The sequence below is a fragment of the Mytilus edulis genome, chromosome 6 (assembly GCF_963676685.1).
Source record: "Mytilus edulis chromosome 6, xbMytEdul2.2, whole genome shotgun sequence".
Taxonomy (NCBI): domain Eukaryota; kingdom Metazoa; phylum Mollusca; class Bivalvia; order Mytilida; family Mytilidae; genus Mytilus; species Mytilus edulis.
This window is the reverse complement of record NC_092349.1, coordinates 22981754-22999680: the sequence shown is the minus strand read 5'-3', so window position 1 is coordinate 22999680 and position 17927 is coordinate 22981754. Positions and strand designations below refer to the sequence as shown.

Sequence of the window (17927 nt, the reverse complement as noted above, 5' to 3'; positions counted from 1 at the left end):
TTGTATCAACGACCTCATAGCCTCAAACCATTTGGAAAGAATATCTTCCTCTTCTTTCTCGCGTTTATTCATTTGCCTGGCATAATTCTCGACTGAATCCATCAGAATTTTTACGTTGTGTTTCCAAATAATGGATTTAGGCTCACCATATTTCGGACCTTTGGATAACACATATTCGCACGGAAGTGTTATTGACAATGTTGAGATCAGTTGGATTATATATGAATGGGGAACTAGCACAGGCACAATCAGGAGGTTTAGACTTGAAGTCGTCAATATTGAGATCATGCAAAACGTGTATGAAATTGAAAATTTTTGTTGCAACTAGTTTGGTATAGGTATAAGAAAATCAATGATTGGTACAGACTGATTTTTAAAATAAAGATGTGTTTTTGATTGAACTGTTTTATGATGAAGGATATTGCCAAAGTTAACGGCATCGAGACTTGTGTTGCAAAAGGAAATTGTAAGAACGGATCTTTTCTCTTTTTCTGAACCAATTTATCTGACGTCAGTCTATTGTTCTTACTGTAGATTATTTTTCAAGAATCCACTGACAACAGTATTAACTTGAGGGAATTTGTTTTATAACTTTAAACTTTTAACGATATTTTATCCTCTTAAAAATGAGTTGCATTTGTAGGGTCCGAACTCGTGCCGATTTCTTCATAATCAAAAGAGGCTTGAAACCGCTAAACAACGAGGTCCAGACATAAATCATTATTTGAATAAATCTATTAACGCACTTAGAAGAAAATATATGTCATTAAATTGTAGATGAGTCTTATTGATAATTCGCTTTTTGTAATCTATTGACATAAATTATGTATTGGTTTGTTCATGTTAATTTATTTGTTTTATTTTGGGAGTAATTTTTTATTTATTTGAAGAAATGGATAAATTGTATACATTGTACAATTCCACGATAGAATAAACATCCATATACCCATTACACATCATTTTTAACGTACAATGACTTTTAATCTTCTACTGTTATCGTATAATCGATCAATTTTTCTTTGTTTGATTATAAATGGTCGAATATACGTCATCATTGAATGGACTATTATTTGAATAAAGTGTGTTAGATGAACCACGATCGTTACGCTACGTCTTCGGTCATGTTGACAGTAAAAACAGAAACAAAATCATAGCCATTACACGAAAGTTGTAGTGTCCGGCTAGAATCGTGATTTTTCGAGTGATACGGTTTATTTTTTTCGAGTGTAGTTCAGGCTTTAAAACATGCGATAAGTTAAATTAACTGCTATTTCATAATTATAATATTTTTTTACACTTCTACAATATTGTGGTCAAGACGGCTATAAACATCATAATTGTTAGTTTTTCAAATCAATACTATGAACAGCTTGATTTTAAGTTTTAAAATCAACATATTTATTCATTTAACATCCGTAGCAAGAACAATTCTGTTGGGGATTCAGAATGCGTATTACTGGTAATATTAGTTTATTGACCGGTTGACGATAGTTAGTAAATGTAATAACGCCTAAATAATATGGAACATCATGAAATTGCAGTCTTGTGGCGACAACGCTTCTATTATTTTTCTTAAATGAGCACGACAAAACGATAGCCAGTCTCTAGTTAAGTGTACACAGTGATGATAATAAAAGTTTTAAACGACATTGACTGGCTGTACAGACCTTACACGGTCGGGAAATCAGTACACAATGACAAGTTGCTCAATACTATACATATAACCTTCAAAGGTATTATTCTAAATGTTCAAAACAAGATAAACAATTCTGTATCGGAAAGTTGGAAAGACCTAATAATAATAATAATATTAGTAATCAGAACAAAATCTAAAGGTCTTTCCGCGGAAAGGTGGAAAGACCTGATAATAATCAGAACAAAACCTATAGGTCTTTCCACGGAAAGGTGGAAAGACCTAATAATCAGAACAAAAAATATAGGTCTTTCCACGGAAATGTGGAAAGACCTAAAAATCAGAATAAAATCAATAGGACTTTCCATGGAAAGGTGGAAAGACCTAATAATCAGAACAAAAAATATAGGTCTTTCCACGGAAATGTGGAAAGACCTAAAAATCAGAATAAAATCAATAGGACTTTCCATGGAAAGGTGGAAAGACCTAATTAAGTTCCCATTGATAAAACTCAATGTTTACATGAAGTTTAAATCATGCTTTGTCTACATGCAGTCGATAGTCGTTGTAGGCCTTGTGTAGGTTAAGTGTACACAAAACTAGGCATTCAGAACTTTAATTTTCCCATGTATATTTAAAAAAGAAACGATTTTTATAGAAAATTGATACTTATAACACTTATAAATAAATTGAAATATTTATTTGTTATAAAAACACTTTATGTAGCCTTAATAACCCCTTATCAAGACTCATCCACCATCATTGCCGAACACATAATTCATTTGAAATAGTCTTCCCGAATCGACTGGACGTACACACTGACAGAAATATTTGCCACTGGTCTTTACTCAAACACCGATTCACTCGTAAATGCATTACTGAAAAAGGGCGAGGTTAATTGTTTGTTTGTGTAGTATCTCTGACCCGTGAAAATAAAACTAGAAATAAAAAAAATATTGCCCCCTCTCTTTGCCAAATACTCCTTGGAATTTTTTTTTAAAACAAACATTCAATAGAAATGTAGTGATCCTTAACTTCGCAATTTTTTTTCTTCGTCTGTAAGCACGCTACGTTTTTAATGCGTAATCGAGACATCTTTAAAATACTGCATATCATCCAAAATGACTTTCTTTAAAAAGACCACTTAACTTTAAAAAAAAAGGAGGGGTTGAGTTTTTCGATGGTACCAATTCATTATTTAACACTATAATGTATGGGGAAACTTTGGATTCAGAATATTTGTTCAATCTAATCATCTGTATGACCCGATTTCTTTTAAATCAAATTGTGGAAAAATCCCTCCCTCCTTTTTTTAAGTCAAGTGGTCTTTCCCTAACTGCGAGAAAAGTTGTTAGAAAATTTGATTTCGGTTCTACGTAATGAAAAATTAAATGACATATACTATAGTTTACATGTGTGAACAAATCTTATGTACAGGTAGCTAAACAAGGTGTATAGATATGGACAAATTTGATGTGAAACTAGTGTACATTACATTAAAACAAATGTAAACATGTTTACTGTACACGGCGTTTGGTGTGAACACGGCCCTAAACTCGGTGATGTGTTAGTGTAATTCACACGTAAACTAAACACAATTACGTTCCCATTGATAAAACTCAATGTTTACGTGTAGTTTAAATCATGTTTGTCTACATGCAGTTGATAGTCAATGTAGAACTTGTGTGATTCAGTGTACACAAAACAAGGTATTAAGAACATGCATTTTACCATGTATATTTAAAGAAGAAACATTTTTCTTTAATAAATTTCATATTCATAACAATTATTTATGTAGGTTTTTTTGCGAATTATTTGTCTAAATAAAACACTATACATTAATTGGTTTGTTATATATATAAAAAGAAATTGAAAGTAGCCTTATTATGGAGCAACCTTTTAAGTACATGCGGGAAAGGGCTTATGGTTTTTATATTCGACACAGAGGGGTTTTTTTTGCGCATAGCACGAACATTTTTATTTAGTGTATAAGCTATCAATAAAAAAATTTTGTTTCAGAATTTTTTTTCTTTTTTTTTCTTTTTTTCAATCAAATCTTTATTGCCATAAAACTACATATTTATAGTATGTGACACAACATAACAAAATGAAAATAAAAAAAAACAAGATATACACAATAATAGTAAATATTTTAAGAGTCCTCAGTTCAATAGACTGTTTTAAAAAGGATCCTAGCTTATTTACCTGAATGTGTGAAATTGGGTTGAGTATATATGTTAGTTTATCTATGTCATTTAAAATCATAAAGTGGATATTCTCATTTATCCAAAAATCGAAATAAACTTTTCTATTATTATGGTTTCTATTACAATATAAAAAGAAATGAATTTCATCCTCAATTTGTTAACAGTTTTTGCATAATCTTTCTTCTCTTGGTATTTTAAGCTATCTTCCCTCTTCTATTAATAAATTATGGTCACTTAATCTAAACTTTGTAATCAGTTTTCTGAATTCAAGTTTTGAGCAAGTTATATATTTTTCTTCTGTATTATTTATTTTTTAACAAGTATTTAGATAGTGAGTTTGCTATTATCCTTTATATCTGATAGTTTCAATGATATCATTTACTAGTTTTTCATAAAAATGCTTCAATTTTAATTTTATTTGTTTTCTTATATTTTTAGTTTTCTTTTGTGTGGAATGTTTTTAAAGTGTCCAAATTCATACCAGTCTCTTCTACTATATGTTTTACAGATGAGAAGCAAGCACAAATTCCTGCCGAGTTTAAGTTTTGAGACAAAAAAATAATTCTTTTAAGAAAGGATTAATTTCATCAGAATGTAATCTTATAAGATACAATATAGATTGAAATTTAATATTAAGTTCCAGAGGAAGTCTCCCCAGGTCAGCTCTTGCACCTAAATTTCTGTCTGGTTCTGCTGATTACCAGTTACTTAAAACAGTTTCAATGTTCTTTTGGAACTCAATATCTACTGTTAGAAGATTCCCTGATATTGGATATGTTTAAATATATTTTCTTCTCCCTGATAAATTTCAGGTATTTCTTCTTCTTCTTCATCTTTTAATTTTAATGATTTTAATATTTTCCAATATTCTTTTGTGTCTTTATCTATTTCATTTGTTAATAAGTCATATATCTTTTGTTTATAATCCCTTTTCTTCTTTTTAACAGCTTTTTTTAGTTGTTTACAAAGTAGAAAATATCTTGGTTTTAATAAATTTTGGTCTGGTCTATGCTTTATTTTATATCCTATTGAATTAATTTCTCTTTTAGTCTTTATAAATTGCTTCATCTGACAATGCTTGTTTGTATTTTTTCTTCCTGAGTTTATAAGGTTTATTAATAGTCTTTACAAACATCAGTTGAAATCTTCTCCAAAATATTAGTTAATTTATATGTATACTCCTCAATCCCACATTGGTTGTCTTTGCATGTTTTTAACTCTAAATCTATTACGCCCCTTTTAGCATTTTCTATTATTAATGCGTCAACTTATACATTTTTAGAATTTTCGAATCATTGGTAAGATTACATTTGTTGCCATTTTTTTTCCATCTAAGACTTTCTTTTTATCAAAATTTAATAAGCAGTCTATGTATAGTTCTATCTGTACATAATCTGACAAATATGTAAAATTATTTGACTTAAAGTATTTCACTGAGGACAGGAGACTAGCACTGACAATTGCGTAATCTACAGTACAATAACCATTGCTTGACATACAAGTAAAATAACCAAGGGAATCTCCTACATATCTACCATTTAATATGCGTAGTCTCGAAGATAAGCACAGCTCTAATAAATTTAAACACTGTGTATTTAGAGTTAAATCTTGATTTCTTCTATCAAGTTTATTATCAGATTTGTATCCATATGGTAGAACATTGTTAACATCAAATAAGTTAATATGAGGAGAGTCTTCTTCAATATAATCTGGATTTTTTGCTGTCCTTGCATTGAAATCTCCTATAGAGTCTTTTGTAGACGAAACGCGCGTCTGTCGTATATACTAAATTTAGTCCTGGTATCTATGATGAGTTTATTTTCAACCACTGGGTTGATGCCACTGCTGGTGGAGATTTATTACCCTTAGGGTATCACCAGCCCAGTAGTCAGCACTTTTTGTTCTGACATGAATTATCATTGATATTGTTATATTTATAAATTCACTGTTTACAAAATTTTGTATTTTTGAAATACTAAGGCTTTTCTACCGCATAGATTACCATAGCTGGATTTGGCAAAACTTTTAGGAATTTTGGTCCTGATGAGTCTTTTGAAGACAAAACGCGCGTCTGGCGTATATACAAATTTTAGTCCTGGTATCTATGATGAGTTTATTGACAACCACTGGGTCGATGTCACTGCTGGTGGATATTTATTTCCCCGAGGGTATCACAAGCCCAGTAGTCAGCACTTTTTGTGCGGACATGAATTCTCATTGATATAGTTATATTAAAAAAAATTACTGTTTACAAAATTTCGAATTTTTTGAAATACTAAGGCTTTTCTACCTCAGGCATAGATTACCTTAGATGTATTTGGCAAAACTTTTAGGAATTTTGGTCCTCAATGCTCTATATCTTCGTACTTCATTTGGCCTTTTTAACTTTTTATGGATTCGGGCGTCATTGATGAGTCTTTTGTAGACGAAACGCGCGTCTGGCGTATATACTAAATTTAGTCCTGGTATCTATGATGAGTTTATATATAAGTAGTATTTTACCTTTACTAGATAAAGAGCATATTTCTTCTTTTAGAGATATTAGATCATAATCGCAGTGGCTTGATTAAAAATGGTATATACACCGCACACATAAATGTATCTTGGGAGAACCCGAAGAATGATTTATCTAGTTTAAGCCATATGCGATTTTTGTAAATAGATGATTATTCTAAGATTACAATTCCCTTCCAAAAATGTTTTTAATGTAACTGATAATACCACTACTATGACGTTTTGCTTCTTTTTTTCCCCTGGATTTTGAGATAAAATTAAACCCTGGAATTTTGAACTCTGCGGTGTCTCCTTTCCATGTCTCAAATAGAATATTTATATCATTATTTAATAGATTGAAAAATATTTAGTCATTAATCTCTCTCAAGAATGAAATTGACAATTGTGTGTTTTTTTTTTTGTATTCATAGATTTACATTTTTCTATTGATCTGAAAGCTGATTTTTCTTTTAGAATATTTTGTCATCAATTTTAGAATCAGAATATTTTTTATGGAAAAAAACGACCCCCTTATTTTAGTTGAATGGTCATTCCATGAACCCCTAATCCAGACTCAAAGCATCATAATTGTCAAACACATAATTCATTTGAAAAAGATTCCCCTGATTGACTGGACATAAACAAAAATATTTGCCACTGGTCAATCAACGATTCACTCATAAATGCATTTCTAAAACACGCTAAACATCTCAAGCATTCTTCTTCGTTTGTAGCCTACGTGATGTATTGCGTAATTAGTGACGGATTATTGAAATGTTCGTGGTCTCGGGGAGAACTTGAATGACGCTGAGAATAATAATTTAACTTTATAATATCTGGCCACATCCGAACCTTCAATCATTGCAAGAGTTTTTAATATGGAGAGAACCTTAATATATGGCATCTACCCTGAATACAGATAACGATATGTAAGTGTAGTGTCAAAAAATATCTAATGTATTTAATTTAAGTAATTAGATACTTTAAGCCCCTTTAGTAGCTTTGACAATGTGAAACTGTATAATTTATTGTACTTTTTTATATTACGATATTCCATACAACCGACGCCTGTGCGAGTGTAATAGGTGTTTTTTTCGAACCTTGACCTGGTCAAATATACAAGTTAATATTAGTATTTGATGGTGTGACGCTGCGGCGTTAATGACTAAATGCTACTAGGGCAAAAATGCCACACATGTGTCACGCATGTGCCTACAAACGCATATGTCACAGGTGTGTTACATGCGTAATACACATGTTTCTTGCCACGCATGGGAATCATGTGTAACACACGCATGTGAATCACATGTGTCAGAAATACACCTGTGTCACGCATGTGTTGGATAACGCATGTAACACATGCGATATTTGCATGTGTTACACATGCATAGTAAAACGCATGTGTAACACATGTGTAAATTACAAAGGCAAATTTTCTTGACATGAAGTTAAATTAAATTTTTCACATGATTTTTACGATAGATTATTCACGTAAAATTCACATAAAAAAAATTAAATTAAAAATTAAAAAATTAAAATTGTTTATTAACATCTTATACCTTGCAAGACATGTAGTCCATTGAAAATCTTAACTTACTTTAAACATGTTAAAAACAATCTAATTTCAGTGAAATTCATGTGAACAATTCACAATAACAAACATGACAAAGTTCATGTGAAAAAGTTATATTTAATGTTAACTGAATTAAAACATGGAATTCATTAGAGAAATTTAACATTCTTGAGTTCAATTTTTGTAACATACAAGTATGAGATACCTGAATTTTATGTATTCCAATATTAATTACATTTTCTATTTGAAGAATTTAATCATTAATTTAAAAGCTGTTCACCTTTGTCTGAAGATTTTCCATAAAAGGGGCACATATAATCATCAAAAGATTTTATTACTAATCTTTTTATTTGGCATACATTATCTCCCTTGATAGTGGATTAGATGCAACTACAAAAAGTTTTATATTTATTTCTTGTAGAGGCATAAGGGTGGCATTTGTAAATATATATGTGTGTATACATCTTTGATTTCAAATTTCAGATACCTAGATTAATTTGAAGGACTAATATAGTAATATAGCTTTATCAGAATTAAATATCTCAATGATTTTAGGATTTAACATTTTTTTCTAGAGGTTAGTGATGTATAAACCAGGGTAATTTAACTCACTAACTGAATGAAGTCCGTTGGTAATGTTTGTGAGTTTGAAAAATGTCTTTAATCCTTATAATTCTTAAACCAAATCTGAGAATACTATAACAGTTACACATATTTATATACATGATATATATGTGTTATAGTAGTCTCAGAACAAACAGGTGCTTCATACAGTATGTTATGGCACTTGATTATAGATTTGCATATCTTATTTAGGGTTTTCTTATTTGTAACCCTTGTGTTATAAAAATGACTGAATGTATATATATAACATTGTACATGCATGACATGTGAGGCTATCAAAATTAAAAATCACCTGGTTTGGTTGTTCAGTCAAACAAACGTGACCAATTAACATTGCCAATACATGATTGTTGATCATTCTGATTATCTGTCCAAGTACAAAACTATGCTAACAAGAAAATACACATGAGCATATAGAAAGTACTTCAAATTCAAAATGTTTCAGAGTGTAACTGTTTGAGGTCTGAGGTTATCTATCCTGTTCAATGCGGCTCATGATGTTTAGGGGAAAGAAACACTACTATCGTGTTTAAATCACGACAAACACTTAGTCTACATACTTCGTTCCGTACGGTACTGGATACCAATTAAAGTAGTAGTTAATTACAGCCATAAATGCAATAAATTGAGAAAAGTCAAAAGAATGAAGGATAAAACAACAGTAACCCGTTGGACTTACGATGACATAAAACTAAAACTAAAATTGTGCCAGTGACGGATCCAGCAATTTTCATAAGCAGTGGCTGATCTGAAAATTTTCATAAGTGGGGGCCCATTGGCTGCCTAAGAAAAAAGGGGGGCGCTCCGGTAATGCTTCAGTGATTCCTTATTTAATCAATCATTTTTTTTTCTCAAAAGAGGGGGGGGGGGGGGGGGGGGGGATACATGAGTGAATTCAGGTACTGTGAATTATAAACAGTTAGGAACTTCAACATTTGGCAACTTATGTTTTAGAATATTTCACGGCAAATTTTGTAAGTAAAATTTTGATTTGATTGGTCATTTTGACAAACATGTGAAGATAAGAACTGGTGAGCTTTTTGTTGAATATAATGAGAAGATAGTGTTAAAAATGTTTGCATAGTTCATGAGTTGAGAATTATTAAACAAAATATATTGTTTAACCTTGGACAAACAGATCAAGTCCAACATTTACCCCCCCCCCCTTTTGGATCCGCCTATGATGTAATTTTAAATGAAGGAGGCGAATGAGGCAGTAGGAATTTGAAACTTCTAGCTGTCTATGCGGTATGGGCTTTGCTCATTGTTGAAAGCCGTATGGTGACCTATAGTTGTTAATTTCTGTGTCATTTTGGTATCTTGTGGATAGTTGTCTCATTGGCAATCATACCACATCTCCTTTTTTTTATATTTATAGGACATTTCCTAATAATATTACAAGGACAATCCAAATTGTCACAGATTCTTAACTGAACTTCTGTCAGATTTATAGTAAAATTCCTAATTCACTGACAACTGTTGGACACGGTCACAGGCAGGGGCGGATCCAGAATTTTAGAAAGGGTTGGAGCAAAGTTTTTTAAAGATTTATTTGAAGAAAAATGGGACTTTTTGGGGCTAAAAAACATAAAATAAGTGTAAAATGCATATATTTTTAATGGTTCCCTATTTGGGCATGTATATTTTAAAGTTGGTGTAAAGTGTAAGGGTTGGACATTTTAATATTTTATGCTGTATTCTCCCTATTAATTGTGTTTCATAAAATGATACATGTAGTATGGAACCAAAGCTAGGTACTCATATATAATTACATGTGGGAATTGTCAGTAAAAAATAGACATGGAAAACTCTCGTTTGTTGTATGTTAAGTTGGAATAACCTCACAGACTTCTTGTTGTAAACCAGATATACGCCGGGCTATTCGATGAAATTTACAATACGATCGACACGATTTAAGAAAGACAAACAAGCAATTTTTATCCAAATGTTTCAACCAACAAAATTAAGGGAAGCGAGGGGTTCCAAATTAACCAAAGGCTACGAATAAGTCTAAAATGACAACGAGTTTATGAATGACGATCGACAAATAGAGACATAAAGCCCACAACCACTGAGCAGCTGCTTACAGTATGGTCTTGAAAAAAGGTATTAAATATATCAGTTCGGCGAAACAAGTTGACATTCCAGTCACACATGCAAAACCCCGCCCCAAAAAAATATGCCCGGTTTTTTATTCATTATGTTTATTTAATGCTAAATAATTCTGTTCGAAATTTTCGTTTCTTAAAGCAAAAAAGTAGACAAGATTATTGTTTTCAATCCAGATACGGCCATAATTTTTGTTTTTTAGGAAGCTCAGTCTCATTCATCTACCATTTGAATTGTATGGGAGAAAAGGGGGTGGTTGGGGGTTGGATGAAATTGAAATATCGAGGACTAGTTTTGAGTAAAAATCTAAAAGCCAGGACCCCCCGCCCCCCAAAAAAAGAGTAACGACAATGCAGGATAACATTTTCATCATAGCCCCCCCTAAACCCTTGAAAATCCAAGTGGGAACTACCTTACCAACTCACCCCACTTTATATGCAACTTTGGATCAAATCCAGTTAAATATCCAGGTTTGAAATTAGCAGGGGACCATTTGCCCCTAAAATTTGGAGTGGGCTTCTAAAACTTCTGCTTTTCTTTTATAGAACTATATAAATTGTGTAAAAAATATAAGATGTGGGCTACTATGCCATAATTTGAACTTCAGCTTTTATCCGACAGCTAATGTGTCGGATAAAAGCTCTACAGAGCTTAATTATGTTGTATTGTTATATGTATAACTGACTTTGAATAAATCTTTTATGCTTTTATGCTCATACTTCAATCCCTAATTATACTCCTGCCAACAGTCATGACAGTGGCAACTCACCTTACTTGGGAAAAATCTAAATGAATACAACATCAATATACAGTGCTCCAGCTAGAAATCAAAAGGGGCAGGGTGCCAGTGGAGGGCAGGGCACTTTTTTATGATAGGAAAAGGCACTGCTCATTTCTTTTGTTTACGTTTATGTGTGTATCACGAGTTCATATTCTTTTTTTTACTGTATACAGCATGGTACAGTATATGTTGTCAATAAAGATGCATAAGGTCTGAGACCGCAATTGTCGTCCCTTGATTTTCGTTATTCACGAATATGGTCCCTAGTGTTGACAGTGGGTGACTTGCCATTAATTTGTATACCCCTTCCAAATTTATTTCTCCATGTTTAATGCCTCAAATTGCAAGAAAGGGGGTGAAATTACAGTGTAAAAAGATTTGGGTCCCTAATTTTTTTTAAGAAAGTAGAGTTTGGTCCAGCTGAAAAAGGTTAAAAATTAGCACCTCGGAAGCTGTCAAAAGATTTCAAGACGCCCTATATATATATAAAATTGTCCATATTTTGAGTTAGAGCCGATGAAGTTTTCTATAATTTTGATATAATTTGTCCCAAAAGTAGTACAGCACACTGTACAAATTTCATTGAGAAAGCGCAGGTGGGATTTTAAAAATTTTATATATATGTTATAAAGGTCTGCCAACTTGCCCTACTTTAAAAAATGAAAACTTATCTACCCAGATTTAAAAAAAAATGTGACTGTCACCAGTAAAACTGCATTTGCAACCATCAAATCCACAATTGACGGTGACAACTCTTCAACTACAGTACTGGTATTCCGATTCTAATTCATTACAAAAAGATATAATACGATGGTGTTTAAAAAAATGTATAAATTTGACATACAAAAAAAATCTGTGAAACTTCATGAATGATTTTCGCGCAAAGACGTTATGGCTAAATATGACTTCATACAAATGAAAACTTACAAATTGGAGGTTAATAAGTTGCCTCTTTGATTCAAATTTGGATAAAAGCACTGTAAAACAGTGAATTGGAGATGGTGTTGTTCTATTAATGACAACATTGTAGTAAATCGAACCTTGTTTGATCCAATCAATTCAATATTGCGGCTCCCTCCTTAGTTTTGCCTTGTCAACTGGGGAAATGTATGTATTTATTGGAGAATACATTTATTTAACTACTCTTATATGCTTAATTTTTTTAGTGATTTGCCAGATAATTGCAAAGAAACCTGTTAATTGTATCATAATATATCTTATAGGTTTTTTAGCCAACTCAAAATCATGCTTTTAGAACCCCTTGTTGTACTGAGGAAGTGGACTGCTCAAGAAGATGAAAGGTAATATTGTAAATATAAAAATAAGAAAATGTAGTATGATTGCCAATAAGAAAAGAGAGGAATTTGTAAAAGTGAAAATTCACTTGTTTTCCAATCCTAATACTAATAAAAGTGTCTTATATTGTAATGTTTAAATTACCTAATTATTTAAAAAAAAAATTGTTTACACTAATGAGAAAAGACAACTCTCCATCAGAGATCAAATGACATCAAAGTTAAAAACTATAGGTCACCATACATCCTTTAACCATGAGCAAAGCTCATACATTATACCATATATACTGTAAATTCTGAAATATTGTGTCAGAGTTTGCGAAATCTTTTCCCCCCTAGTGGTCCTTGAAGAAAATCCACTGGTCCTCACTATTAATTCTATTGAAAAATACTAAAATTGTGTCAGTCCCACGCAAAATTTTGGTGGTAAAATCCTGAGGACTGACACTTTTCGCGAACTCTGTTGTGTGCATTTATTATTGCCACCATTGCCATTTTCAGTGGCAGATCCAGAAATTTTCATAAGTGAGGGCCCACTGACTGCCTAAAAGGGGGCCCGCTCCAGTCATGATTCAGTGATTCCCTATATAATCAACCAAATTTTTCCCAGAAAAGGGGGGCCTTGGCCCCCACCTAAATCCGCCTCTGATTTTATCATTTAAGACTTAAACATGTTAAATGCAAGTTTAATTTTTAGGATTTTGAGAAAAAATCCTGTTAAATTCATAAAAAATATTTCAAAATGCGAGTTTAAATTATTGCGTTTACAACTAAACATTTTTAGCAATAATCATGCTAATAAAAACCTCACAATAATTTCTGAATTTACAGTAGTTTGGTATATAAAAAGACCCTAAATGAAAACGAAAAATTTGTAAAACAATTCAAACTGAATTACAGGCTTCTGACATGGGACAGGCACATACTAATTGAAGGATGTGATGGGGGCTAGACTATATACATGTAGGTAGCAGTTTGTGGTGCCAAACCCACATAACCTGGTACATGTATATTGATGTGAAAAGGACTTAACTCACCAGATCTATACAGTATACAAAAAAGAAATGCATCTAACAAAACCACACACGTACAAGACGTGTTTTTTTACAGTAAATTTATTCACACATTGTCATTGGCAAGATACATGTACATTGAAAGGTTGTTCTTTTGTTAAATGCCTAAAGTACGGATTGTAACACAAATGACAACAGGCCCGAGAACACAGTTCTTTCGTAGTGCATTAAATTCAAATTAAAAAAATCGCACCTGCTCTTTCTCAAAAAGATTTTTACAGTGTAGTGTACTACCAGTGAGACAAATAATATCAAAATTGTAGAAACTTCTAACAGCTCTAATGTTCACGAGTTTAGTCTTTCCTATATCAAAATGGTGTATTTTAACATAAATTATTAACTTAAAACAGCAAAACAAGATCTAATAAACATCTGACAGTAATTAATGCCTAGAATAATTTTTTAACTGTATACAGCAGAATAGATAAATTAAAAGCAGAAAGTTCATACTGTACATATATTTATTAGCTAAGCTGTTGATCTTCTTTCTGTTGTTTGCTTACATGTTCTTTGCATTCACTCAAAAGTAAAAGTACATATAGTTCTGTAAAGGTATAAATTAGTGAGCATCAGTTCAATATGTTCATACTACATCTAGTTTTTGTCTGGACTTCATGGACTTCTTGATTAAATAATTTAGATTTTATACAATTTTAGCTTGTTATCAAAAGAATGGAAAGTACAGTATTAAAACCATTTATTTATTTAAACTGGTGAACATGTACTGTACATGTAGGTGTGAATGTCCTGCAAAAAGAACTGATATCAAAGTATGTTCATCTGCAGAATTGCAGTAAATATAAATAATTTGATGCACTCTGTTCTCAAGTACAATTGTACATGTACACTTGCTTATTTTTCTCTTTTTCCAATGTCAAGTATGCTACAAGGCATCCTTACCCTGATCCCCTCCTGCTCCACACACACACACACACTCAGAAGTTCAAATAATCAGCATTTATATTACAAACCTACCTAGTCAGACTGGCCTCTACAATGTTACGTATATTATGAACTGACAAGTTGTTCTTGTTTTGAATACATAAAATATTTGCCACTGGACATAGTTTCCGTACAATAACTTTAGTTTAAGTAAATGGATCTCTATCTCTATGAAATTTAAATACAAGGTTTGAACCTACAAAAGGAAGATTGGGATTGATTTTGGGGTTATGGTCCCAACAGTTTAGGAACAAGGAGCCCAAAAGGGGTCAAATGAGTATTTTCCTACACAACAGGCCACGTGGATTTTGCTTTTTCCACGTGCCCACCGCGGACGTCCATAATGGTTCCAGACAATTACTTGTGTATAAGTGTATGGATCTTTCTGAAATTGTACCACAAGGACTTGAAGGTTCCATACCAAAAAAAAAGAAGGTTTGGATTGATTTTGGGGGTTATCAATGGTTATGGCACAAACTGTTTATGAATTAGGGGCCAAAAACAATACTTCTCTAATACTTTGTATAAGCTGCTTATTTCTAGACCAATTTCAATGGGGTTTTATTTTTGAATTCTTGGGGTTCTTTAAGATGCTGAATCAAACCCTGTATTAAGTTTTTTTTAATTTGGTCCCCGTTTTTATACGACTGCAAAATGTTTGCGTTCTTATATTGGTATCACGTTGTCGGCTATATAAAATGTACAATATACAATGCAATATTCACTTAACTACCAACTGATAAATTAAAGCAATCTTCACCATTCAGTGATTACAAGCACTCTGATTACCATTCTAGGGTTATGCCCCTTTACAAGTGGAAAAGTTGAAGAATTTTTTAGTTTCTGTTCTCTTAACTTAAGTTTGTCTCAACTAAATTTAATGAACTGTGTATATAATGCTTATTACCTCTAAACTCAGTTTAAGTTCAATTTTTGGCAGCTTCACTTTTACAGTTCTTGAGTTATGTCCCTTTAAAACGTTATATGCTAGCGGGGGCATCATCTGTGTCCTTTTGGACACATTCCCCATCTATTTTTTTAGAAGTTACTATTAATTCTAACCATGACCATGATGACTGTATGACATTTTATATTTTAATATTTTAGGATGTATTTAAATGAGTAGTTATTGTTGCAAACTCCATTAGAATTTTGAATTGAGATCATTTTTGGAATAAGAGAAAGAGGGATCTGGAAAAAAATTTGGGGTGGGGGTCAATTTTTTTTTCTCATTTTAGATTTCAGAATTTAAAAAGAAAATTTCTTCAAATATTTTTTCTTTGAGAGGATTAATATTCAACAGCATAGTAAATTGCTCAAAAGCAAAAAAAAAAAAAAAATTAAGTTTATTAGACCACATTTATTCTGTGTCAGAAACCTATGATGTGTCAACTATTTAATCACAATCCAAATTCAGAGCTGTATTCAGCTTGAATGTTGTGTCCATACTTGCCTGAACCTTCAGGGTTCGACCTCTGCAATCGTATAAAGCTGCACCCTGCGGAGTATCTGGTTAAATTGGTCGCAATTTAGGTCCAAATGCCATACATATTATATACACAGGTAATGTGTAGTACACATGCATGAATAGAGTTAGTTTTCATTATTTAAAAAAAAAAAAGGAAAATATGTAGTATCATTGCCAATGAGACAACTATTCATCAGGTCAAAATGACTGAATGTTAGCAACTAAAGATCACTTTACATGTATGTACAGCTTTCAACAATGAGCAAAACCAATACAGCATCAAGCAAGCTATGTCCTGGAATGACAGATGTAAAACAATTCCAAAGAGAAAATTAAGGGCCTGATTTACATAAAAGCGAAAACAACAACCGTGATAAATACATGTAGCAAAAACAACAACTATTATTTCTCCACTCCAGTTGTTCACACGATATTTATTTATATATATATGTAAGTTTGGTAAATCATTACTTATCAAATTTATGTTATCATTTTTGCTTGATTGGTAAGCCAATATTTTATGGTTATTTTTTTTTTAATTACAGCAACTGTATTCCAAGAGTCTGATGGCTGATAATGTATTACAGTATTTTATCATTCAAGCAACATCTTAGAAGGATAAGTAACAATGTATGAAGGAAGCCGTGGGTACAAATAGCAATTACAGCAGATACATGCAGGAGAGAACTCTTAAACAAAGACATGATATGGGAGTGATGTATTCAAGAAATCTCAAACACATGGAATTAAATATTGTGTATATTTTTTCAAACACAAGTACTTTCAGAATATAATACAATCATGACAATTCAAATTCAAATTATTGTGTCAAAATGACAATTATAGTCTAAAAATGAATAATGCATGTTTTAAACTGAATTTTATATAAATATTGGAAATAACAAGAACTTTTATATTATTGTGAAGCCAAACTTTGAAATTTTCTAATGGTATAAAAAAAAACTCATCATAGATACCAGGACTAAATTTAGTATAGATATGTTTGTTGTATGTCAAAATTTGTTTTGAAATAAAAAGGAAACAGTTGTAAATAACTGTAAGGCATTTAATATGGCATATCAAATATATTTAACAGAACCTTTCTATTTCAATTTATTAATATAATGCGAAATGAGGTATAAATCAATCAGACAGCTACACAACAACAAAAACATATGAAAGGCATTAAGGTGCTAACATACAGTCCTCAACAATAAATAGTTGTCTTAACAATGTCATGATCTACTTAATTAACCAGAGTCTATACCAATCAAAGAGCTGCTTTTAACACAATTTTTTTTAGATATGCTTTTTATTAGGATGAGACTTAAGACAACCACTGAAACCCTGGCTTAAAACAGGCACACGAATATGTGGCAGGGTAAACTACTTTTTTTCTTCACAATTTTAAAAGAAGCATTGGCATCTTGCAAGTAAGACAATTTCCACAATGGGATTGGATTGTCTCATGACTGATAACCACAAAATGACTTAAGCCCCAGTCCCACTAGACCACGATCGCACCACGCTCACCACGATCTAAATTAAATTCAGATCGTGGTGAGGTCGCGGTATGAGCGGCATGAAAATGTAAATTTTAGTTGCTTTCACGATGCTACTACGTCCTCATTACGCTTCTACAACGATCCCGTTACGATTATAACACGTTCTCATCGCGCTTATTCTGCGACCTTACTACGCTTATCAAGATCTTGCTACGCTCTTCACG

At 32.0% G+C, this 17927-nt stretch overlaps 1 long non-coding RNA gene across 1 annotated transcript; it reads left to right on the top strand.

Annotated features, from left to right (window-relative positions):
• Positions 1-14497: 14497 nt before the first annotated feature.
• Positions 14498-17006, top strand: LOC139526030 (uncharacterized). The gene is made up of 2 exons (XR_011665096.1): positions 14498-14558; positions 16744-17006. It is a non-coding gene; the product is annotated as an uncharacterized lncRNA (long non-coding RNA).
• The last annotated feature ends 921 nt before the right edge of the window (positions 17007-17927 follow it).